Source organism: Passer montanus, unplaced genomic scaffold (genome assembly GCF_014805655.1).
Source record: "Passer montanus isolate IOZ18808 unplaced genomic scaffold, ASM1480565v1 scaffold40, whole genome shotgun sequence".
NCBI classification, from domain to species: Eukaryota; Metazoa; Chordata; class Aves; order Passeriformes; family Passeridae; genus Passer; species Passer montanus.
In genome coordinates this window covers 3,998,233-4,021,500 of record NW_024368819.1, presented here as the reverse complement: position 1 = coordinate 4,021,500, position 23,268 = coordinate 3,998,233, and positions in this window count along the sequence as shown.

The window sequence follows — 23,268 nt, the reverse complement described above, 5'->3', positions numbered from 1 at the left end:
GTGTCCCACAACTCAGCTTGAATAAAAAGGTGCTGTGAAATACTATAAGTGAGGCATCGTGTTTTTTACTCTATAAATGACCTATTTTAGACTAAACAAGGGGTGAACAGTAAGCTTCAATGAAATGCAGCAATTTCTTTTCCCCTCTGGCTGCTCGTGCCATAGAGCATGATGACAGAGAAAATGACAAGTGAGTCACTAAAACAACATTATTGGAATTGACAGAGATTGAGACAGTCATATTTGTCTCTAAAAGATGCAGTCTATGTTTATCTGACTGGGCTGGAGTTGACGAGTTTAGGTACCTGTAGGCTCACATCTGGTTATGTTCTAATCTAAATTCCAATGAGGTTATTGATTCTGTTTGTATAAAAGCATGGGTGAAGCTGGGTGGGCATTACAAAGTGAATTGTTGTCTGAACCATGCTAGAAGTGGCTGCTTATCCCATGTATAATGTTGTATGCAGTCTCTATGGAATATGGCTATGCCCACTACAGATATTGCTGGTTCTCTGGAGATTAAAAGTTCTACAGTACTAACTCTAGAGATTTATAACTCTTGACAATTTTATGGCCCACCTTAAATAGTTGCCCTCTGTAAAAAAAGCAGCCTGTACTTAGAACAGTATGTAATGGTAAGAGCTTCTTTACAGAGTTTTTATAGAGCACTGGGTATCGGCTGACAATTCACTCTGAGACAAATATCAGAGCCACCAAGGAGGAGGGGAAAAAACATCCCAACAAGTGACAACCTTACAATAACCTGTGCAGAGGCCTCTTCTGTCCCACTGCATAACAGCAGATTAACAGTGTAATTCCAAACAAGATGAAAAAATCATCTTAATATTTGTATACTTCTCTGTAATCGTTCCTTTCTTCATGAGGACGAAAGTCCTCTTAAATATGGAACTGAGTAAGCTACTAACAAATGGAACTCTCAACAGGTGAAAGTGATTAAAACAATGGAAGACTGAGTAGAGCCAGTGCTGATGGAGGCCAATGTGTAGACACTTTTCTTGAGGAAGTATTATGGCAGAAAGCCATATGATGAGGGGTGAATGAGCAATGTACATTTTCACACCCTCCCATTTTTTAGCATAGAAGATTTGTTTCTCTGTAGATGATTTGCATTTCAGAAGATCCTTCCCCCAGGGACTGATATTTGTCCTAGCCCTCTCACAACACATATAGAAATCCAGGGACCACATAAATCTAAAAAGCAGGGGGCAAGGTCTGGACCGAGGTGATCATGACGACCTACAGTCTGGAGTGTTTTCTCTAGTTGACCACTTACAGTACAGAAAATGAAGGCGAAAGACAATGTCAATACACAGAGGTTGGAGAGGTTAGGGCAAAACAACAGAAATTTTAAGGTGAATGAATACACTGGAATTTACATAAGATTCCTTTCAGGCTTTCCTGAAAGAATTGTGTTAGCAGGTTCTGTGTAAAAGCCCATTATCAAGGAAATACTTTATTTAGTAGCTCCTTAACACATCTTTAAAAATCTAGCTTGAAGTGCAACCTGGCACAGTGCAAATTGCAAAAAAGGCAGCCCAACAACCCCTTCACATCCGAGTGTAAGGGTATAAGATAAAACTTGTAACCCTTAACCAAGGCTGGATTTAGGCTCCAGATAAAAGAAAGCAGAAAGATGACAGAAGACAAATTCAGTATCAGAGAGCAGGTTTGCAGGTAGTCCTATGGTTTCATTTCCCTATGGACACTATTTGCAAACAAGAAAGGTTATAATAAAGCAAAGCAATTGCAGTAAATTACTGCGAAGCAAACCAAAGTGGAGAAAGGACTTGGCACCAAGCTCAGTTCCAGCTGAGCTGGAAAACAGCTCACAGAATGGTATAGTAAGTTAACTTGACGTTGCTCTCTTCGAGTAGAAGTACTGTAATGTATGTTGTTATCCACTAATATTAATGAGTTCAAGAACATTTAAAAACTGTGTATTGTGCAGGAACATCATACTTTTAACCTGGAATGCTTATTGGACCACCATAAATCCAGTCTTTGATGAATAACAAGGGTTTTATGGAAGTCATTTCTGTGTAACTTCTCATCAGGTAAAACACAATGAATACCTCAAAGTTTTTTATTACACTCTTTATGTAGTGTTAGGATGCATAGAGTACATCCTGAGGGCAAGACTGCTGACATCTCTTTCATCTCTACAGATGGTATCAGCTCTCTCTGGGAGTAAACAGCAGAATTTGAAATCAAATACTGCAAAGCAGGCCAATAAAAATGTTGATGCATGGAGATATTTCGGGGTTGTTGTATGTTTGTTTGTTTGTTTTTAATTACTTGATATGACCTATGTTTTGTTCCGAACACTTGAAATTCTAAGCCCCTTTAAAAAAGTCAGTGAATCAATCTACAAGTGTCAGATCAGACATGGCAACTTCTTTGCACTTCAGCTATTTCCCACAGGCAAAGCTCTTCTGGCAACACAGCATTTTTAATGAAACACCACCACATGCCACAGGAAGCGTGCAGCTTTCTCAAAACTGACAGGTTACCAAAGAAACCACGTCTTTAACTTAATAAATCAAATAACCTGGAGTCTTGAGAATGTCTTAAGTTTTACTGAGACTTTGTGGAGTCTAGAGCCAATAGGACTGGGTATATTTCCCCTCTGAAGAATAAAACTCTGGTATAACCCACCTCTCACTTCGCACTCCAATGACAGAAAATCAGGCAAGTAGAAGCACATCCAGGTCCTGGAGCATTCAGTGGAAACATTAGAGCATGTTAGCTGCTGGAAGATTGTTGTTGGTATAGCTGAGAATTGCCATCATGTTCTGAAACAGCTTCCTTTCTGTTGTAAGGAGAGGGGGAAAGGATCACTTACAAAATACATACATCTCCAAATCAAACAATTTGCATTTTCCTCAGAACGTTTCTAGGAAAAGAAAATATTTCCATTCAACTTTACGGAATTCTTGAGAAGACTCAAGGGGGGAAAGGATCACTTACAAAATACATACATCTCCAAATCAAACAATTTGCACTTTTCCTCAGAACATTTCTAGGAAAAGAAACTATTTCCATTCAACTTTACAGAATTCTTGAGAAGACTCAAAGTGATTACCAGACTAACCCCTCCTTGAAAATTAAGAACCTTATGGATCCCAAAAGTTTTTCTTTGATCACCCATTTATTTTCTGACAGGTTGCCTACAGGCTATCCAAGCAGCCTCTAAAGGCAAACCAGTTTTGTAATGCAAGAAAAATGAGTTGTTTTTGTTAGTACAGGGGTGAATTGGCACATGCCCTTTGCTCATCATGCACACAGGTGACCATGCAGATGAAAAGTTCTTGCCTCTTGTGTAGGAAGCTGCACTGATTCTCCATGGTAGGAGGCAGTCCTGCCAAAGCTGCTCTCCTCAGAAATATGCAAGCAGCACACACACATCTATGGAAGGACCAGAGACAAAGTTTCTTTCCTGTCTAAGAAGTGAAAAAACTCCCACATCTGCTTTTTGAGCAGCCTCATCATAGATTGCCCTTTATTTGGGGGAGACTATATTATAGTCTAACTTTTGTTCTAGGGAGTATTTTAGGGGCATAGCTATGGCAGTAAACAAGGAGAGGAAACTGAGAAAGTCAGCAAATAGCATGCAAAGACCCTAGTCACTCAAGGTAAATTCCACAGGGGTACGAGTTTGACACACACAATTAAAAATTAACCATTGGTGAATTAAGGCCACCACATTTCTTGGACTTTAGGGTTTAACAGGCATTTTTTTCTCTTTTCTAATCAACTTTCTTGTGGTTTCGTGAAGAAAAACATTAAGGAAACTTGCAAACAAATACACTTCTATATACATTTAAAAGATGCACTAGGATGCAATAGGCATGAAGCATTCACTAAAATCATACCGATGTAAAAGTGCACAGCAAAATGTAGTTCAAAGCACAAAAAAAATCCTAACCGAAGTAAACTGAGGAGAGACTTTTTAGACTAGTTCCTATTTGTCAGCAAAGAAAAATAGCAACTCCAAGTGACAAAGCAGGTGAAAAGCATGCAGAGCTCTTCAGAATGGCCTATTATCGTCTCAGCAACCCTCAGGCACACATAATTGATAAGCAAAAGGGAAAAAACAACATTTAATGCCCAGGGCAAAAACAATAATAAAAAAATAAATTACAAGTTGTGGCATATAAAATCTGCAGGCACTTTGACTATACTGATTAAGGTAAGAAAATAAGACTTGACAGAAACAGAAAAAATCTGGATCATCCCATGGAAGAAGAGGAGGTATTTAACAAGACCTGTAAACCAGGTGGCTCCAGGTGTTCCCCTGAGGTGATGCAGAAAGCCTTTGAGATGACATATGTATGAAAAAAAGACAATAAAATACAGCTGTTTGGGTCAGCTCCTGTTTTGGGCAGGCTGAGAAAAAGTTTTCTACTGACTGAACAGGCAAATATATTTTAGCAATGGAGATAATGCCCGAAGACTTGACAGGAACTTCTGAAGGGATACCAAGAACCCAAAGAAAAAACATCAATCTGCTCCTCTACTAAGTAGTGGTGGACTTCCTCCACAAGCACTTTGGAAATCCTTCTTTCCAGAAAGCAGCAGAGGCAGTAACAAATGGTTCAGTTGTGAGATACTCCATGAAGAGTCATAATGCAATGTGCTACTTTTTAAATTCACCTTTTCCTGCTACTCTAGCTGGAGTAAACCATGTCAAAACCACCACATTAACTTTTGAATTTATGTAAGATGTTTTTGAAAGAAGGTGGCATGTCCTTGGCCCACATAGCAAAATAAAGGATGATGACAAATATCCAGTAGATAGGTTGGATGAAGAGCTTATACTTTGCAGGTCTTTGCCTACCAAAATCCTAGGTTAATATCCTTGAACCAAGATGGCCAAATAGGACACAAATCCAACTCATGCCCTCCTGAAATTTTCATCCTGTTGAATGGATATGAACCATCACCAATCACATCCTGTGGTAACATGCTGAGCTGAAAAACAGAATGGCACATGAGCTAACATTCCCAATGTTTAGCTATTCCTAGTCCTGCTAGATTTTTAGAGACATAGTGGAGGCAGCTGTTGATAGTAATCACACTGTGATTATGATTAAATCTACCACTAACATGAACCAGAACTCAAATTAAATAGTTGTGTCAGTCTTGCTCTTGCTTGGAACTATGCTCAGTTCCAAGCAGCAAGATAAGGAATAGGTCTCCTTGGCTAGATGGCATACATCAGGTATCTTATCCTTCAGCCATCCAGTTCATTTTTCCACAATGCAAACCAAGAAAGGTATTATATTTCATGGGTTCATCTAGCTGATTGGCAGGTTTTTGGAAGATGCTCCACTGTGCCCTTAACCACAACGGAGATAATAGGCAAGGAAGAATTATTGGTTACGCTACACAGCGTCACCACAGTTTGAAACTTTGTACTACTAGATTTGAGACACAGAAAAAAGTCAGAATGCCTTCAAAGTAAATTTTCAGACATAACATACACAGAACATACAAACAAATAAAATCCACTGATTGAAAAGACACCAGACTAAGACAAGATGTTCAACTCAGTATTACAGGTGATCAAAACCCAGAGTTACTGTCCCCAGTGTCTTTCCTGTATTTCCCCTTTGTTTCATCTATGATCAGAATGTTTCATTTGCAACCCTGAACTAGTAAGCTTAAACTAAAAAATTAAAATTTATGTACTCATTATGCTCATACTATCTTCCCAGCTGGATTGCATTTCATATGAGGTGGTGAATGTGGGTCTCCTATAATACATTCCACTTGAAAGAACTTCAAAACAGATGTCATCTGGTTGAATGTAGAAAAGATAATGCCGAGACCTCTCTTAACAAAATAATGATAGTCATTTGCAGTCATCCCTGACTTTAAAAGATTGGCTCGTGATTATCCCTGGCAGAAAAATTAACCTTCAAATATATGCACTTCATATACTCTGGCAAATACAACCAAATACTTTGAAATAAGCCAATAATTAATCAGTGAGATGAATGCTGAAAACAGTTCTCAAAAGTTTGTGAGTTATGTCTTAAAACTAAATTTCATACTGAAAACAATATACCAGCTGTGACAACATGCCAACTGCCCACACAGATGATTTGACCAACACAGGAGGACTATGTGCACCTGTGGCCCCCCTCAGGACAAAGCCAAAATCCTGACAAAGAAAAACCTAAGTAGGACAGACTAACCTACAAGATGAGCAAGCTAACAGAATTTTCATAGTACAGAACAAATCCCAAAATTAACAGAAATTTTTGTGGTTTATGTTTATTGGGAAGAAATGGATGATTAATTCATGAGACAAAAAAAAATTAGGTGAACTACAACGCTTTATTGAATGGCTACCTACAGTACTTTGCTTATTGCTCCCATGTATTTAGCAAGCATTTAAAAATACAGCTAAGGACTAAAATAGAGCTATTTTATAACACTTTGCTATGTTTTCACTTCTTGTTTAATACATCAATATATCCTTATAATCCATTGCTTGGTCCAACTTTCCTTACAATTTTAAAAAATCACTGACACTTGGGGTATGGAAATAATAATGGAATGCTCAGAGGCAAACAGGGATTAATTGTAATTGTCGGTTTTTCTGAGCACTTTCTACTTAAAGTAGCAGCCACATGCTGCCTTATTCCATGAATCCACGAGATTGTTTGAGCAGGCAATGTTATATTACTCTGGGGTAGGAATGAAATCATGTGGGAGCAGCAAGCACAGCTCATGGAGAAAAATTACCATTTTATATTTATTACTTTGACTGGTTTAAGTGCCACAGGAATAGACTCTCTAATGCATTTGAGTGCAATTCCCCAACAATTTTACTCTGTTGCTTTGTAAACTATTTTTAGGGTAAGTCTCAAAAGACTTTTAAAGGCACAAGCCATCTGAATTTAAAAGGTTATTTTGGTGGTTTATCAAAAGGATATAAATAATATGATACAACTTTCCAGATTAGATTGATTCTCCAAATTCACGTAGGAGAACAGAACTTCAGGAGAAAAATTTCTGTTTTAAATTTGCACGTCACTTTTGTTCCGTAAGCTCAAATATGTTTCTACAGCAAGCTTATCATAATTTTCGATTTCCATTGATAACTTTACAGTATAGATTCTTCATGCTTTTAAAACAAGATATTATTATAAGGAAACTACAGGCTTGAACATACATAGCTGCATAATTATACTGCTCACAAGCTAATAGCAAAAGAGCACAAGCACGCTCTGTTTTAGAGGATAAAAGTTAAGGAAAAAGCAGAGCAGCAAAAGTTCACGACTCCAAAAGGATATTTAATCAAAACTACAATTTTTTCGTGAAACAGTAAGGTAATTACAGGTTCCTGACTTCCCTACCTTGCATCTTCACACAGCCATGGACATTGGCCATAACCATTTGTTGGCATCCTCTTCTTCATCATGCTGAAAACCTGAGATCTGAGTGTCCAGCACAAAAATGTACCTTTCAGCTGCTAGCAACCTACTACAGATGGAATTTTGTTTTGACCTTCCAGCACAGGGTAATTAATACCTTGACAAAGTGTGTGCATTCTCCCTGTGTATGTGGCAATAGCTACACAATAAATAAACCACAGGATAAGGCTGAAAACTCTTTACTGATTTATGACATAATAATAGCTCATAGGTGCTTCTTGTTTATTTTAATAGTATTTTCTATCTTAGTCACTGAATCTTGGGCTGCACACATTCCAAGGCAGAGCCAGAGCATGCTCTGAGTCTGACACCTCCAGACAAGGCTTCTTTTCCTAGCTGCTGTTTCAGCAGACACCAGCAAGAACCTTCCAACCCACCCAGCTGGCTGCCAAAACAACTGCCATGCTGCAATTTATTAAATACTTACAGTGCTTCTAAAAGGACAAAACAGGCTCTCATAACAACTCAAAATCATTCCTGTAGGGAAGCTTGCACACTCTCCCCTGAGACTGCCCTGGGCATCCTTAGTTTGCCTTGTAATGCTGCAGGAAGCACAGGAGTGGGAGAAGCCAATAACTTCTTTTGGCCGTTGTACTATTACACCAGTAGCTTCTTTTGGCCATTATACCATTACACCAATACCTTCTTTTGGCCATTGTACTATGACACCAGCATCAGGAGAGAAAGTGAGAAAGGCATTGACATCTAGCTGTCATCATCCTGGAAAATTCTAACCCACCACAGTGACTCTAATCCAGAGTGCTATATTAGTCCATGCCATTTCACCACAAACTACCAGTTTCAAGCTCTATTTCCTTTCTGAAAGCTGGATACAACAAGCAGCCAGCTCACTGTGTTCATCAGATGAGTGCAGCTATGCCAAATCGTCAAGGTCATTGAGCCTTGCAGCATCTGATGGGAACTGCATGATCACAGCCAGATTGTAGAGCCCTTAAGACTGTGGTTGCCATCCATATGAAAAGACTTTTTGATGGCTCTTCCCTCTCCCACCCCTTGGATAAATCTGTGAATTGATACAAGGATTAGAAAAAGGCAAGCAATTTCTCCTCCAGTAACACACACGTCGCTCATACACACACTTGAATAATGGTGCTGGAACTGCTGTATAGCAGGTATTTGGAAGAGAATCACACTAAATAGAGCAGTGTGGACCTAATGACTTGAGTGAATTACACTGTTTTAAGATAACTGTAGCTGTAATACATCAAATTCAGCAAACATATTAGTCTATCATTATTTTTGTTATTACAGTCAAAGCTACCCCTGCTTTGTGAGAAACATGAACTTTTTTCCCCCAAATTTTGCATATAAAAATACATGTAAACTATCCTGGGATGGGATTAAAACGTGTGTTAAATGCTCTCCAAAGAACACTGCCCAGATCACTCAACAATCTGTCTCAGTGTTTTATAGCTGGCCAAATCCTCCTCTCACTGCTTTTATTCACTGTCTAATTTTCTGTAATTGGATTACTCCTCAAGGAATGGAGAGGAGGTCTTCAGCAATTGTGTCAAAAAAGTGTAGTGTCTTCACTAGCATCTTCAAAGCTGCAAGGATTTAGCAACATTAGGAAATAAAAGGATGTTCTAGATTTTGTCCTTCATTCCAGTGAGAGTTACAGTTATACAGAAACAATTCCAGCACTTGCAACATCATTTTTTGTTTTTGTTCTTTAAGTGTTATGATATATAGCTGACCACAAGGGAGAGGCGTAGCAAATAATTGAAAACAAATTCAAGAAAACACCATCATTTCTCATGAACCAAACAAAAAGGTTAAGCAATACCCATCAAAGTAGTAATGTCAACACACACACTTTCCTGCCCCCACCCCCAAATCAGCTCCAGAAAGCTGTAAAAACAAAGTCAGAAATAACTCTGATGAGTCAGAATTTTTTTCTGTCTTACTTTCTCTCCCAGCCCCAGATATATTCAGGTATACACAAAGCCACATCATGAAATCAACAACTTGCAAACGAGAAAAACAAAGGATAATGCAGAGATCAGTGCAAAGATCAGCAGCAGACCTTGCCTCTAGGAAACCTCTCTCCTTCCAAACTCCAGAAACCACATGCAATGAACTACATCCACTTGCCACCTAGGGATGAAAACAGAAGTCAAAAGAAAAATCGCAGCAATGACAGTAGATGCAGATAAAGAATGAGTCCTACCACAGCACTGTCTGGGCTAGGAAGAGGGGAAGGACACTCATGTCAAATACCTGCATTGGAAAAAGACACTTCAGACATTTCTACAGCTGTTTTCTTCTCATCATTTTCCACTTAATACCTGTAACTATGGGAACACAAAAGAAAACCAAAGATTTAGGGAAGCAGGGACTGAGAAGCAAGACATCAATAGTTTCTTACAGAGATGAAAAGACAGACCAGCAAGATGAAATGTAACCAAGAAAGAAATCGTATGTGGCAGTTCAGTAATGGTCAAATACACATTTCTGGTGCAGTGTTTAACGCATAAACACAGAGTCCTGGGTTTTAAATAAGGTAGAAACATTGCCACATTTGCTTCATCTACAAATAACAATGAATAATTAGTTCTAAATAGACAGCCCATAGACTTTTTCACTTGCCACAGAAATGCACAGTCTCCGTTCAATGTCACGGGCTTTTATCTAAGGTTTGTTGCTGGTTACCTCATTAAGCACTGGCTTCTGAAATGTCTTGCATCCACTGTGTTCTGTAGCAGAGAAGTTAAGTTTGTCATACTTGAAAGAGAACTTTGGAAGATTTATCTTTGCTATTTTCCCTTTTTTTAATAAAAAAAATCTTTATGCAGAATGAAAGAAGAAAAGTCAGATAAAATTCAGAATCCCCTTTCAAACTGATTCTGAGAAAAAATTTTTGGTATCAGATAAGAACAGAAAAGACTGAGACACAAGATTAATTTACATATTTAGTGTCATCCAGCAAATACATTTCCTTGGTTGATATTATGTGACCACATTTCAAGAAGTGGCTTTTCCTCCGAGCTTCAAAGAAAGAGAAAAATAGAAGAATGAACTTTCTTTTTGCTTTAAATCCACACCTACTTCAAACACAGTTTTCTTTATGAAAGGCTGAGCTCACTTTTAGATTATAAAATTAAGTACTTAATACTTCCTCCCCGAAACAATACATAATGCTGAATACTTTTCTTTGGTGAAGCACATACATTTTTTAAAATTAAAAGACTACTACGGGTTTAGACAGAGAGACTGAGAAATTTCACACTTAAAAGAATGTTTCCTGGGAAAGTGGAAAGAAAGTTGCAAAGAAGGTTCACCCTCATCTTTTAGCCTTAAATTATGGGGGTCTCCTCTGATTCCAGATGAAGTCAATAGTCTGACAGGTAACATACTTAACAAGGGGAAAATAAAACATAAAAAAAAATCAAATGACAATGCTTTAAATTTTTGATGGATTGTTTAAGCTCACTACAGAGCTTGACCATTCTGGCCTCAAGTTACTAAATAGTTTGGTTTGTCTGATGGAGATCTAAAGTTAGACCTACAATGGAAGTGCTAACCAAATGGAGTGGCAATGAGAGGATGCCAGGTCTGCTCTCATGAGGCTACAACACTACATTGCCAGTGACCATTTTCATCCCGGCAAGTAGTTCCAAAGCTCTGCTTGACTGCTTCATTTTTCAGTCTAGTCCATGCTGAAATGAAGATTTTCTCAGTACATATGGCTTTCAGCACTTGTTTTCTTAGATTCAGCTTCTGGCCACAGTCATCTCTCTTTGGTAACTGATAGTTTAAGCTTCAGGTGTTAAATAAAGAATTTGGATAAGGTCATTTCTGTCTCACCCTCCCCACCTGTTCAGCCTCTGATATGTAATTTACCTGAAGAACTGAATGGCAGCCTCTAACCACAAGGAAAATAAACATGGCCAGTAGACCCTGTTGTGTTTGATTCATGACCCACTTAACAAGTGCTCTGGTAAAACCTCAATTCATTTCTTTAGGCCTATTTCTTATTTCCTGCAGCACAATCTGTCTTATGGCTCAGTCAGCCCCATGAGGCAAACCCTGGCAGTCCCATCTTCCAGCCCATGCAAGTACAAGGAGGAGGAGACAAGGAGGAAAAGGTGAGCTGCAGACACTGCCAGTCAGCCCAAGGAACATATAAAACATCCCAGTGCTCAGTCTCAGGCAGCAGAAACAACCTGTACCCTCACACTGACTCAGAATTTCAGGTGTCTGCAGTCAGACACAGCTCAGGAGGACAGGGAAGGACAGAGCAGACTTCACTGGCTCTCAGTGGACAGAGGGAGGAAGACATGCTTTGCACAAGAGCGCCTGAGTCAGCACTGATGAAGAAACACCTTGAGCACCTCACAGATCAATCATCACAGCAACCTGCTTTAACAAGTGCCACTGAACACACACAGACTTGTTTCCACAGGAAAATATTTTAACGGCACGCTCGGGTTAGCATTTTTTAAAACTGCTAGTGGATGATGCAGCCAGCACTGCTGATGTGATCACAAAAACCTAAAATGGTAAGAATTTGATATAAAAAACATGTAGTCTAAATCAATTATAAAATTAAAAATGTATGCCTCCGAATTCCAAAGGGATGCACAATTTTACATGCAAAAGCCCCACAAAATGCATGAAGCTGAATTTTCAAGAGGCTCTTATAAAACCAACAAAAATAGATACACTAAAGGCTGGCCAATTTATGGTTGTCGGGGGATATACTTATATCCCTTTGCAGAGTGCATCTGATTTTTATTGGATTTTTCAGGTTATTAAAAAGTTTATCCTTCTCAAGGAAAAACACTACTTTTTGAATGGGCCTGAAATCAAAACTCAAACCAAGGGCTGTGAATGTCCCTCCAGAAGACAAACAAGCAGAGTAGTGGGAAGAGTCTATCCCCACCTCCTAGCAGGAGCCAGAACTTACAGCCCAACCCTTTTGACAGAAACCATGATGGGGACAGCAGATTGTGCTCCTGTGGTGTGAACTGCAGGGGCTGTGGTCAGGCACTGACAGTGTCTGTACCTGGGGCTGAGAGGAGAAGCACAGGCTGGAGGGTGGCTTGTGAAGAAGAACAGGGGAGGAAATCCCACCCACCAGCCTTTCTGAGCTTTCTGCCTCACAGTGATGTGTCCCCCAGCTACAGCACCAGAACAGACACAGCAGCCCTGCTTCTGCACGTGGCTACCTGGGCATTCCCACGCTGGTGACAATGGCCACCTCTCTGCAGGATGAGCTAAAGCTGAAATCCTAAGGGGTTGGGTCATTAATCATTAATCATAGAATATACTGAGTTGAAAGGGACTCATCAGGTCTATGTGTATCATCAAGACACATGGATAAACAACTTGGATAACATGATTATTCTGCTCATATATATATACGTATATACATAGGTACATATATATTTCTATTTATATGCTTTTTTCATGGCAAATATTTTACTTGTTGAATGACTTCACCAACAGAAAATCAGGGCCAGATAGTAGATAGTGGCATCAAGGCATTACTCACATGGCCAGTTTCTGACCCTTTTTGCTCAGGACCTGGCACTTTATTTGATGAACTGACATATTCAGATTAATTAAGGCTGTGGTTCACAAAACACGACTTCATGCACAGTAAAAAAGTGGATGGAAGAGTTTAGGAAAAAAAATTAACCACTATAAACAACGTAAGTTGTTTTTAACTCCTCCAGCTTAAATGAAGGCTAAATAGTGCAGTGTTTGGTAGCACACAGTAAAACTGATTCTTAATTGCTATATATTCTTCAAGGCTTATATGGAACAAATGGATAAACATTAAACTATTACTTCAAATACATTAAGAAAAGCAAGTTTCTCCTTTTCTTTTTTTTGTTTAATTTTTCGATGCTCATTTACAACCTTTGAAAGCCTTAAGCTGATAGAAGGAAAGGACAGAGGATTTGGGGTTCAGATTGTTGTAGAAGCTTTGGTATAAGGATATGAGTCCTGTGCCATTCCCATTGCCTAATTTCATGATCTTCCCAAATGTGCAGAAGCTATATAATTTTAAGATTTGCAGTCTAGTAAGAACAAATATCAAATAACTCTTTCAAAGATGTGACTGATTCCCTCTGAGGGAAGCTGAGTGAGAGTGAAGCAAATAAGGGACCTAGCCCTGTCCTCAGAAAACATTTTAATGGCAGCAGGATTAAGCCACAGAGTGAAGAATGAAGAATGCCTTCATTAGTTAAGTTCTAATTGCCCTGGCAGTACAGATAATGTTGAACAAGGATGGGAAGAGCTGGGTTTATCACTGGGTCAAAACCAGCAGCTCAGTTTGACTTGTGGGAGGGAAACAAATGGTGTCTGCAACCTGCAGATGATGCAAGAAACCTCTTTCTGCAAGAAACCTCTCCTGATCTGTCCTCAGAAGAGCAGTTCCAACTTCCTCACCCTTTGGGATATTTGCACTGCTGAGCTCTGGATTATCATAAAGGGCTGGTAATAAAGTAAATAAAATTAGCTACTTCCCACAGAGGACTGAGGCACACATAAAAATGAAAAGCAAAGATATAAAACAAGGAGGGTTTTTTTTGTCCTTTTTGTTTTTTCTGTTATTTTTAAGGAGAAACTAGGAAATAAAGCAGCATGAAGGAAGCAAAGACATTTTCCATCATGAATTCTTGAATGCTGTACACATGATCTCATTGGTAATGGGTCAATGCCTCCTGCGGTGCCTTGGGCAAGATGGCTGTGATACATAAAATGCTTCTAGTGGCTGTTGACATTGCAGAAAGCTTTTATTTCTCTCTCTCTTTTTTTTTTTTCTTATCTGCATCTATATCTCCATCTTAAGCCTATAAAATTAAGAACTTCATAACAGTCATTTTTGTTGACTTAGTAATTGCATATTGAACCATTAACCACACATACACGATCAACAATTGTAATGCTTCTAGTGGCTGTTGACATTGCAGAAAGCTTTTATTTCTCTCTTTTTTTTCTTATCTGCGTCTGTATCTCCATCTTAAGCCTATAAAATTAAGAACTTCATAACAGTCATTTTTGTTGACTTAGTAATTGCATATTGAACTATTTACCACACATACACAATCAACAATTGCCACACTGTTAATAAGCAGCTGGAAATTTAAGCACTAATGGGGACATTCATGGTGACATGTTGTCATCACTAGTGCTGATGTCAGAGACAAGTGAAACTTTGGGGGCTTGTAGCCATCAGCTCAGACCCAAACCACCTGAAATCAACAGAAAGGGTCCCTTTCAGACCAGAGAGAAAATAGAGAGTGGTGTAATAACAGAGAGGTTCTATTGGCTTTCATTAGTTCATTCCTCAAAAATGGGCAGAAAAAAAAATCAGATATTTTTCTATCATTCTCCTTCCAGAGAAAAAGCTGTTTCATACACCTAATTTCCTCAGAAGACTACAAAATCCTCAGAGGACTCAGCTGAGTAGCCTGATGCTTCTAAACAGAAGGTGATAAGCAGTCATGGGATAATTTTGTTTGGGTTTTTTTGGGGTTTTTTTTTTGTTTGTTTGTTTTTTGGGTTTTTTTGTTTGTTTTTGTTTTGCTTTGGGGTTTTTTTTGTTTGTTTGTTTTTTGTGTTTTTTTGTTTTTGTTTTGTTTTGCTTTGGGGTTTTTTGCTACATAGGGAGTATACAGAGGTTAGTGTAGAAGTGACAAGGAGAACAAAGCAGCCAAATTGTAAAATATATCCTCATTAAAGCATATATATATGATCATGATTACTAATGGCAAAAAGCAAGTGAATTTTACTGAGTGCTAGTGGCATTTCAGTTTTCTCCAGGTCATTGCAACACAGAAATTTCACATATAGTAAGTAGAGAGAGGGTGATTTTCCTGTTTCTTTTGCTTTCCCTATTTAAATAGTAACTCTGATAGGAATAGACTATTTATATCACTAGAACAGACCACAGAAGCCATAATATCTGCATATTTTATATTTCATCCTTTTCTGAACTCACTATGGTGCCTATCAGTAAACAGAGATATTAGATGACCAAATTCCATCATTATTTATTTTTATTGCCTATTACTTATTGCTGTTTACTTACAATTCTTAAAAGTAACATATGATTTAAAATTTAAAATTAAAAAACCATTTAAAATTATCTATACCATGAATTTTACTGCACTATTCTCTCCCCATATATTATTGTATATGGGTTATAATACAAAGGCAGTGAAGAATTTGCAGCTAGATATTTCCCAGGGTATTGAGCTCCAAGGAAAACCCTTGATGTCAGAAATTTCAGCAAAAACATACTGCAGAAAACAGATGCAGATTGACCATTACTAAATATTCTTCCTTTGTGGCACATTATTACTTTTTACTGCATTTTTTCCTCTCTATATGTATGTGTGTGTAATATTATTTCATACTATGAGTGAGACATGAAGATATAATTCCCTTGCCTTGCCAAAGTGGCACAGTAAAAGTCAGTGGCTGTCAGAATATTTGGGGCACAATAGTGCTTTTCATGAAAAGTACCACTACAAACAGCAACTAAGAAGACTGATCAGATATTTTCCCCCCACTGCTTTTAGAAAAATCCCAATTTTCTGACTTTTTTTTTTAATAAACAGCTTTCAATCAAAGAAGAAATAAACTTTCCACAAAGAAAAAAAATAATTCTAAAAGTAAGGCAGAAAAGCAGAAGTGCTCATAGATATAACAGGAGCTACTTCAATAAGATCCAACCTCTCTGAAGAGTACTTAGTACTCTGCAAAAGATCTTAAGGAACTATAGCCACCCTGGTTTCCCCAGAAAAGAGACACAAAAATCTGTAAGTCATGTGAACACCAGCCTATCTGGTCCAGACCCACCTCACTCAAGCATTTGGCCCCAAGAAAGTGGAAACTGAACACAATTATTTGGCCTGCACTTCAAAACTCAAACTAAGTGATCTAGTGACAACTCTAAGTCTTAAAATAGAGAAGCCTCTTTATATTTTTTTTGTCCCCTCCGTTTTATTCTGTTTCTCTCCTTCAGGCAACTTGTTTGATCTATCTGTAATTAGACAAAAGGAATAACCAGAATCTCTGAAAATGCAGTGTGTACGTGTGTGTGCACCTACATCTCTCCTCCAGCCAGAGCCAGGAAAAGGGATGTGCTAAGGGCATGCTTCAAGTATTCTGACAAAAACAAGCATAGGATGAAATGCAGCATCTTTGGAGAGGTGATAAGTTAAAAATAGAACCCATGTTACAATTCCATGTGTTGCATCTTTTACAGTTGTCTGTTGCTTTGTCTTGAATTCTTTCACTTTCAAAATATCAGGAGATCAAATAAAATTCAAAAGACTCCTAAGCCACTGAAAAAACCCTCATTGCTCAGTGGATGGTGTTTCCTTTCAGAGAAGCATTACTAGTGTGCCAATCGTGACCACTCAGCAGTAAGGTGCAACAGATGATAACAGCATTCTAAAAGTCATGCCCTGCTCAAAAGGTGAACAAATAGGTAATGATTCAAAGAAAATAGTAATCCAAAACATTGATTCATTTCTGTCTCACACCCTGCACAAAATCACAACTCAAAATAAGGATAGTACCTTGATAATCCATAATAGGAAATACCCTCCCCTCAGGCATTATTTTGTCTGCTTCAAGCTCTGCTTTCTAATCCAGCACAAGGGAAAGTGGTGAAATAAGGGTAAACGAACAGCTGAAAATGCTAAACTTTTCCATCCAGGACAGAAAACCAAGACCAAGTCTAGATTCCACAAAGTCTAAAATGCAAAAATAAAAAGAGCAACCATAATATTAATAATTAAAATTGAATTAAAACTAGTGTAAGTTAAGGCCAAGGGACTGTTTTTACTTTATAAATTTTTTATTGTTTTTGATCAGTTAGAACCACAGAAAGCTTTGAATACAGAAATATGCATGTAAATGAAATAGTATGTACTAAGATGTCTTAGCTGAGGACATTTTTTTAAATAAACCATAAAAGTTGTCCTTAATATATTATTACATTAATTATACACAAATAAGTTATGACAATTATATTTAAGTAACTGCTGCGTGGACAAGCATCCAAGAGGACTAAAACCACCACCTTGACTCCAGATTCTCATTTTGTCAATGCCACAGCAATCACTGCAGTTATGCTGCTCTGGGGACCATAGCCATACAGCCTCAGCCTGGCTCTGAGCTGCTGTGGTATGGGAAGACTCAGTTTGGCTTGAATTGCCAGAACTCCTCAGACTCCTAAAGAGAACCCTTATTCCAGAAGAAAAAGGACAACAATCACCCTTAGATTAGGAAAGAGCATTGGTCTACCATTGCCTCCAAAGGTTCATGTCAAGTCACAAGTGTAAGAATGAGGGAGAGACAGTGAAGAACTGTATCTCACAAACCTCCCTCTTAAACTCTTTCTAGGATGCTTGGGTACCTTTTCCACTCCCACAGCAAGGCTTATCACAAGTTTCAGAAAGGCAGGGGAGAGGCAGAGCTGAGGCAGTCCCATGCTCAGTGTTTGATTGCAAACCTCAGTATTTATCCAGCTTTTTTAAGATGATAGGCAGCCTCTGATCATTACAATGAAATTTACTGTGCAGACTTCACAATAATAGATAGTGCCGGATGCACTTTTCAAACATATATTGTTAGTATTTTGGAACATTAGGCAAATTTGATTTTGTAAAGGTGGTGTTACCACTGTTGTAACTGTAATTCACCACATCCTCTCTAAGAACTCTATCTGAGAGAGCCCAGGTGCAGAGGATCCTTGAAAAATACTCTGGGCTTTGTACAAGGAGGAAAAAGAGTTCTGTCTAGAGCAGTCACCACAGCAGTTATGGATTAAAGATGAGGTCTGAAATTCAGCTGCTAAAACACTTAAGGAGTGTTGCTGGCAACCTTTATATGATAATAAGAGTTTGATGCTTTGTAAATTAACAACACAAATATTTTAAGTATTCAGCAGTAGGAAAGCCAAAGTGCCAACTAGACTGCCAGAGAAGGAAGGAAGCAGTAGTACTGAAAATAATTATTGTCTGGTAGTGAACCCTGCCCATGTGAAGCATAATTTCACAGACACCAGGGGTGTAGATGCTCCTCTAAACAACTGAACACATACAGTGATCCTGAGAAAGTTATTCCCTGCTGACAAATGCAGGGTCAGTTGTGGATATGACAGCCTGGTCAGAGAGAGAGAAAGGCAGATAAACTTTCCCATTAATTGGTATGGGAAGTTTTAGGGAGCTGGAGAGAAAGAACTGTGAACTATCTGCAGGTGGTGTTTGTAATAAGTTATTTTCCTCATAAGATACTTACCCCAAAGGTCTCTTCTTAATTAGCCAATCATGTGAAATGTGTTGATTAAATGACCAATCAGCTCCATGTGTAGTGGACCAGGGTACAAAAGAAGGGGTTCCAACAAACTGACACTTTTTAGCCTCTTAGCCTTCTGACCTAGAATCCACGTCACTGTATCTGTTCCTGACACAACGGTGACAGTCAGTCAGTGAGAAAACAATCCAAACTTATTGGCTAGTTGGCCATACTCTTCCTAAGTAATAAACTTTCTCTTCAAGGGTTCTCACACATATCTAAGTGAATTCCCCTTGGAATCTTGTCATTGTATAGATGAGTTTGTATTCTTTTGTGTACTGATGCTCTAATTTACCATTGTTCATGAAAAAAATACACACAGATCTCACTTCCAGTGTCTAAAAAACCCCAAATCACATTAAGATGTGGTTCATTTCAACATTATTATTCCTAATGCCACTAATAGTGTTTTTTAAAATAAAAATATTGCTTACATGTAGGTTGATGGCTTCATCTCACAGAGCTGAGGAGTTAGGCTGCACACCTTTTTAGTTTGATTCTTTTGTGATACCTCAAGGATTGTAACCACAGTAGTGATATGCCATGAATGAAGTGTATGCTGTGGATCTGAGATAATCACATGTCCTTGACCTTGTGCTTTTGAGAAGGTAGAGATAGGTGACAGACCTCAGGAGGCATATTCATGTTACCTGAAAACATTTTACATGTAAGATCTGTCTAAAAAAAAAAATCCACCAGGCATTTGATATTCCTGGAACAGAAGGGTTACATGGGGGCTTAACAAAAGCAAATGGGAAAGAAAAATGAAACTGAATGTGCAGATTTATTTTGAACAGCAATTTAAGGAGCACAATTTTGACATGTACAAAGGCTGTGTTTATTATCCCCTGGAGAGAAGATGAGTGGAAAAGCTGACATTGGTTTCATAGTGACATTTCAGGATGGAAGAAGGCATATAGCCAATTAAGTCTAGCATTTGTAACCTGTAGTGCTTTTCCCCTCAAGTGCTTATCTAACACTCTTTAGAATATGTTCACAGCTGCAGCTTCTATTTCTGCCATTAGTAAACTTTTCTACTCTCACTTTAAAGGAGCATGCTGTAAACTTCCTTCCTGGTACATTTTTTTAATGATTTGCAGGATCTAAGTCCTCAAATGAAATGCATTTTTTTGTTACTTACTATTTCCAGCGCTCTTCTAATTTTAAATTTCCCCTTCCTATTTTAAAATGAATTCACTGTCAGTCCAATCAGTGCATATTTGTCCACTGCCCTTGGATTTCAAGCTTGCATTGACCAGGCATATTATTTCTAGTGTTACCCCAGATGAAAATGAAGACCAAATATAGTATTTGTCTTTTATATGTTAAGATTGCTGTCTCTCTCTTACTGTATCTACAACAACTTACCAGTTCTCTAGTCTTCTGAACAAGCTGTTTTCATAGAACTTTACTCTTAATTGATGCAAGTATGCATTATTGTCTTGATCTGTGTACCATCAAAACACCCTCAACATCCTTAGCCAAAAAGCACATTGGGAGAATGTGTGCTAGCTGAACTTCAGAGACTCAGAACCTGAAAGAACACAAGATTCCAAACTATTTTCCCCTTGGAAACAGTGAAATTACAAACCATCATGCAACTTGGAAAGATTCACAGGCCCTACCTTGCAAGTTTACTTTAAATCATAGGCAGCAACTTCAGTGCTGAAGAATCAAGAGTAAAGCAATGTGGGATAAAAGAATTTAAATGAACAATAGAATCAGCTCACATTAGCCTCTTTCAGGACTTATCTTTGGGAAGCACAGGCTGATAATTAAAAATGCAACACAAAGATGAGACACATGGCTATGGCTACCCAACAAAAAAAAGGTAGGGTTTTGCTGTTGTTTGGGTTTTTTTTAACCCAGCTATAAAAGATAAAGAGATAAAGCCCTAGGTATTCATCTTCTGACAGTAAGAATCATTTGTAAGAAGGACTAAGAAGATTAGGGTAGATAAATGCTTTTATAACAGCATTGTGGAAGTGTGCAATGGACCTTACAATGTATGCTGATATTTTAAGATACTTTGCAGAACATTTTAAGGATGTTCTTACAAATTGCAATGGCTCTTGTATATGAAACTGTGTCATCTGTAAGAGCCTATTTCAGGAAATTATCTTCAAATTTACTCCTACTTGCCATTGACAGTAAATTGCTGCTATTAAACAGATTTCTATTAAAAAAAAATAAAACAGCCTGTGATTTAGTCCTAGTGTAGGCTGTGATCTTTCATTTGGGAACTGTACAGACAACTGTATGGGGACTAACACAACAGATCCATATGCTTTTAGATCTTTTGTGTAGAATACATTCTATCTACACCCTCAGGACACAAGTACTACTCTTGAAAAGTATTTTTAGGAAGCATCCCCTAAATTTGTTCTGGAGCTACTGCGCTTGAAATGCAACACACAAAATACAGTGAATGAGCAGTTTCTTCCCTTCTGAACGGGGCATGTTGGTGCTTTCAGGGGTTTTATTTGCCCATTGTTTCCTTCAGTATGTTTATTGTTTTCCTCAGTCCTTCTTTCTTGCAAGTAAACTGAAGCAGACCTTGTCCTTCCTGAATTTCCTCTGCCCTGTCCTAAGCCATTCTCTGAGTTAAATTCCCAAGGAAACCAATCAGTCTGCCACCTGTCTGAAAACCAGGATAGAAAGCAAGGGTTTTCTGAACTTTAGCAATAACTAAAGATACAAATATCACAAAGGCAAAGTCACTCTGTTAATGACCCTTAATTGCTCATCACTGTTTGCTCCCTTGCATCAACACTTTTTTGCATTACAGTTCAAGTTGAAGACTAAAAATAACAGAGAATACACAATTAAATTGACAAAACAGAATACATGTTGATACTGCCAAACATCCCAGCAGGTTCTGTATGTTTCTTGTGAAAACAAGTTCATACTGGAATTAAATATTAGCAATTTAACTATAGGGAGTTCCTGTTTCTTTTTGTCTCTCTTGCCAGAGATGCTTAAGACAGATAATTTCTTTGACCAATATGACTGATTAGACACACAGCAGGGTAAAGAACAAGGAGGTTTACAAGACCCACCTCTAGGCTGAACCCTAATAAGAAGAATGTCTTTAGCTTCACCTGTACCTAAACCTTACTACAATAGTTTTGGAGTTTGTAATGGCTTCACAGCCACCTATCCTCCCACTAGCTCTATTGCTTTTTTTACCATCCAGATTTTTCCCCTGTGGGACACTTTAAAACCCCAGACACATACTTAACCTAACAACAGTACACTGCAACCCTCCATCTCCATCTGTTTGTATTTTCTTTCTTAGAGGGCCATTTCTATAACAAGAGTGTTGTGAGCTCACCTAATGGATCCAGACCAGACTGAGGCTTTACATATTCAAACATCTATCTAAAAGCCAGTCACTCTTTGTATTTAAGTCAACAACAAAAACTTACTCTAAAAGAAATGAAATGTAGCAAAAGACAGGTATTTCCTTTCATATTAAAAGCAGTGTGAGTAAAGAGGGACAGCTTTTGGTGAATCAGTACAAGAATACATAAACTGTTGAATTTTCATTCTCATTGTTCCTGAAGTGCATGGATAGATGGGGAAAGAAAATGATGGAGCAATTATATCACTGGCATGGAAATGATATTGTCACAGTTCTACTTTCCCTGATTTCCTGCTAAAGAATATCTTAGCTGCAGTTTGCTTGTTCTCCTAAGTATCTGCACAGCAAAACATTCCTTGTAAGGCCTACAAAAACATCTGTGGAGAGAAAAGGGATTCACTAACCTTGGTGCTACAGCAAACTGTTCTGTTTTCTGCTTCTCTTCTTCCACCCACCTCTAGGAATTTAGAACAGAAAAAGATTGCTGATAGGAAAAGATAGACCAGAAAACAAAAGGAAATAGGAGTCCAAAACTGTAAAAATGAATAGTGAGTTGGGCCAAAATAATAAGAAAATTACCTCTTTCTTAAAAGCATCTTCAAAAACTGTGAGTTTTTAATTTTAGTTTACACTCGTCTCCTTCCTTTACTGCATTAGTCCACTGCTAACCGAAAAACAAAGGTTTCCTTTAGCCACAGAATGACAGGTCAAGGCAGAAGGGATTAATTTTATCTTGGTCATCTGATCAAATTTCCCTGCTCAGGCAGGGTCCCCTAAAGCCCATTGCCCGGGACTATATTCAGATACTCTATATGCATGTATTTATAGATGCACTATCTATACTATATGACATATAGAAAACCATGGGTAATTTATGGCCATATATTGAGATAATCTACACAGAGATTTTATACAGATAAATACCAATCATATGTTATATACCTATACAACCTATACACAATATATGTGTCTATACACAATATAGACATTTATATGTAATAAGAATGATATTATACAAGGGAACATAGAAAGAGATATCATATAGAGAGATATACAATAAAGCACAGGAAACAGGAGAGCTAAAGCATC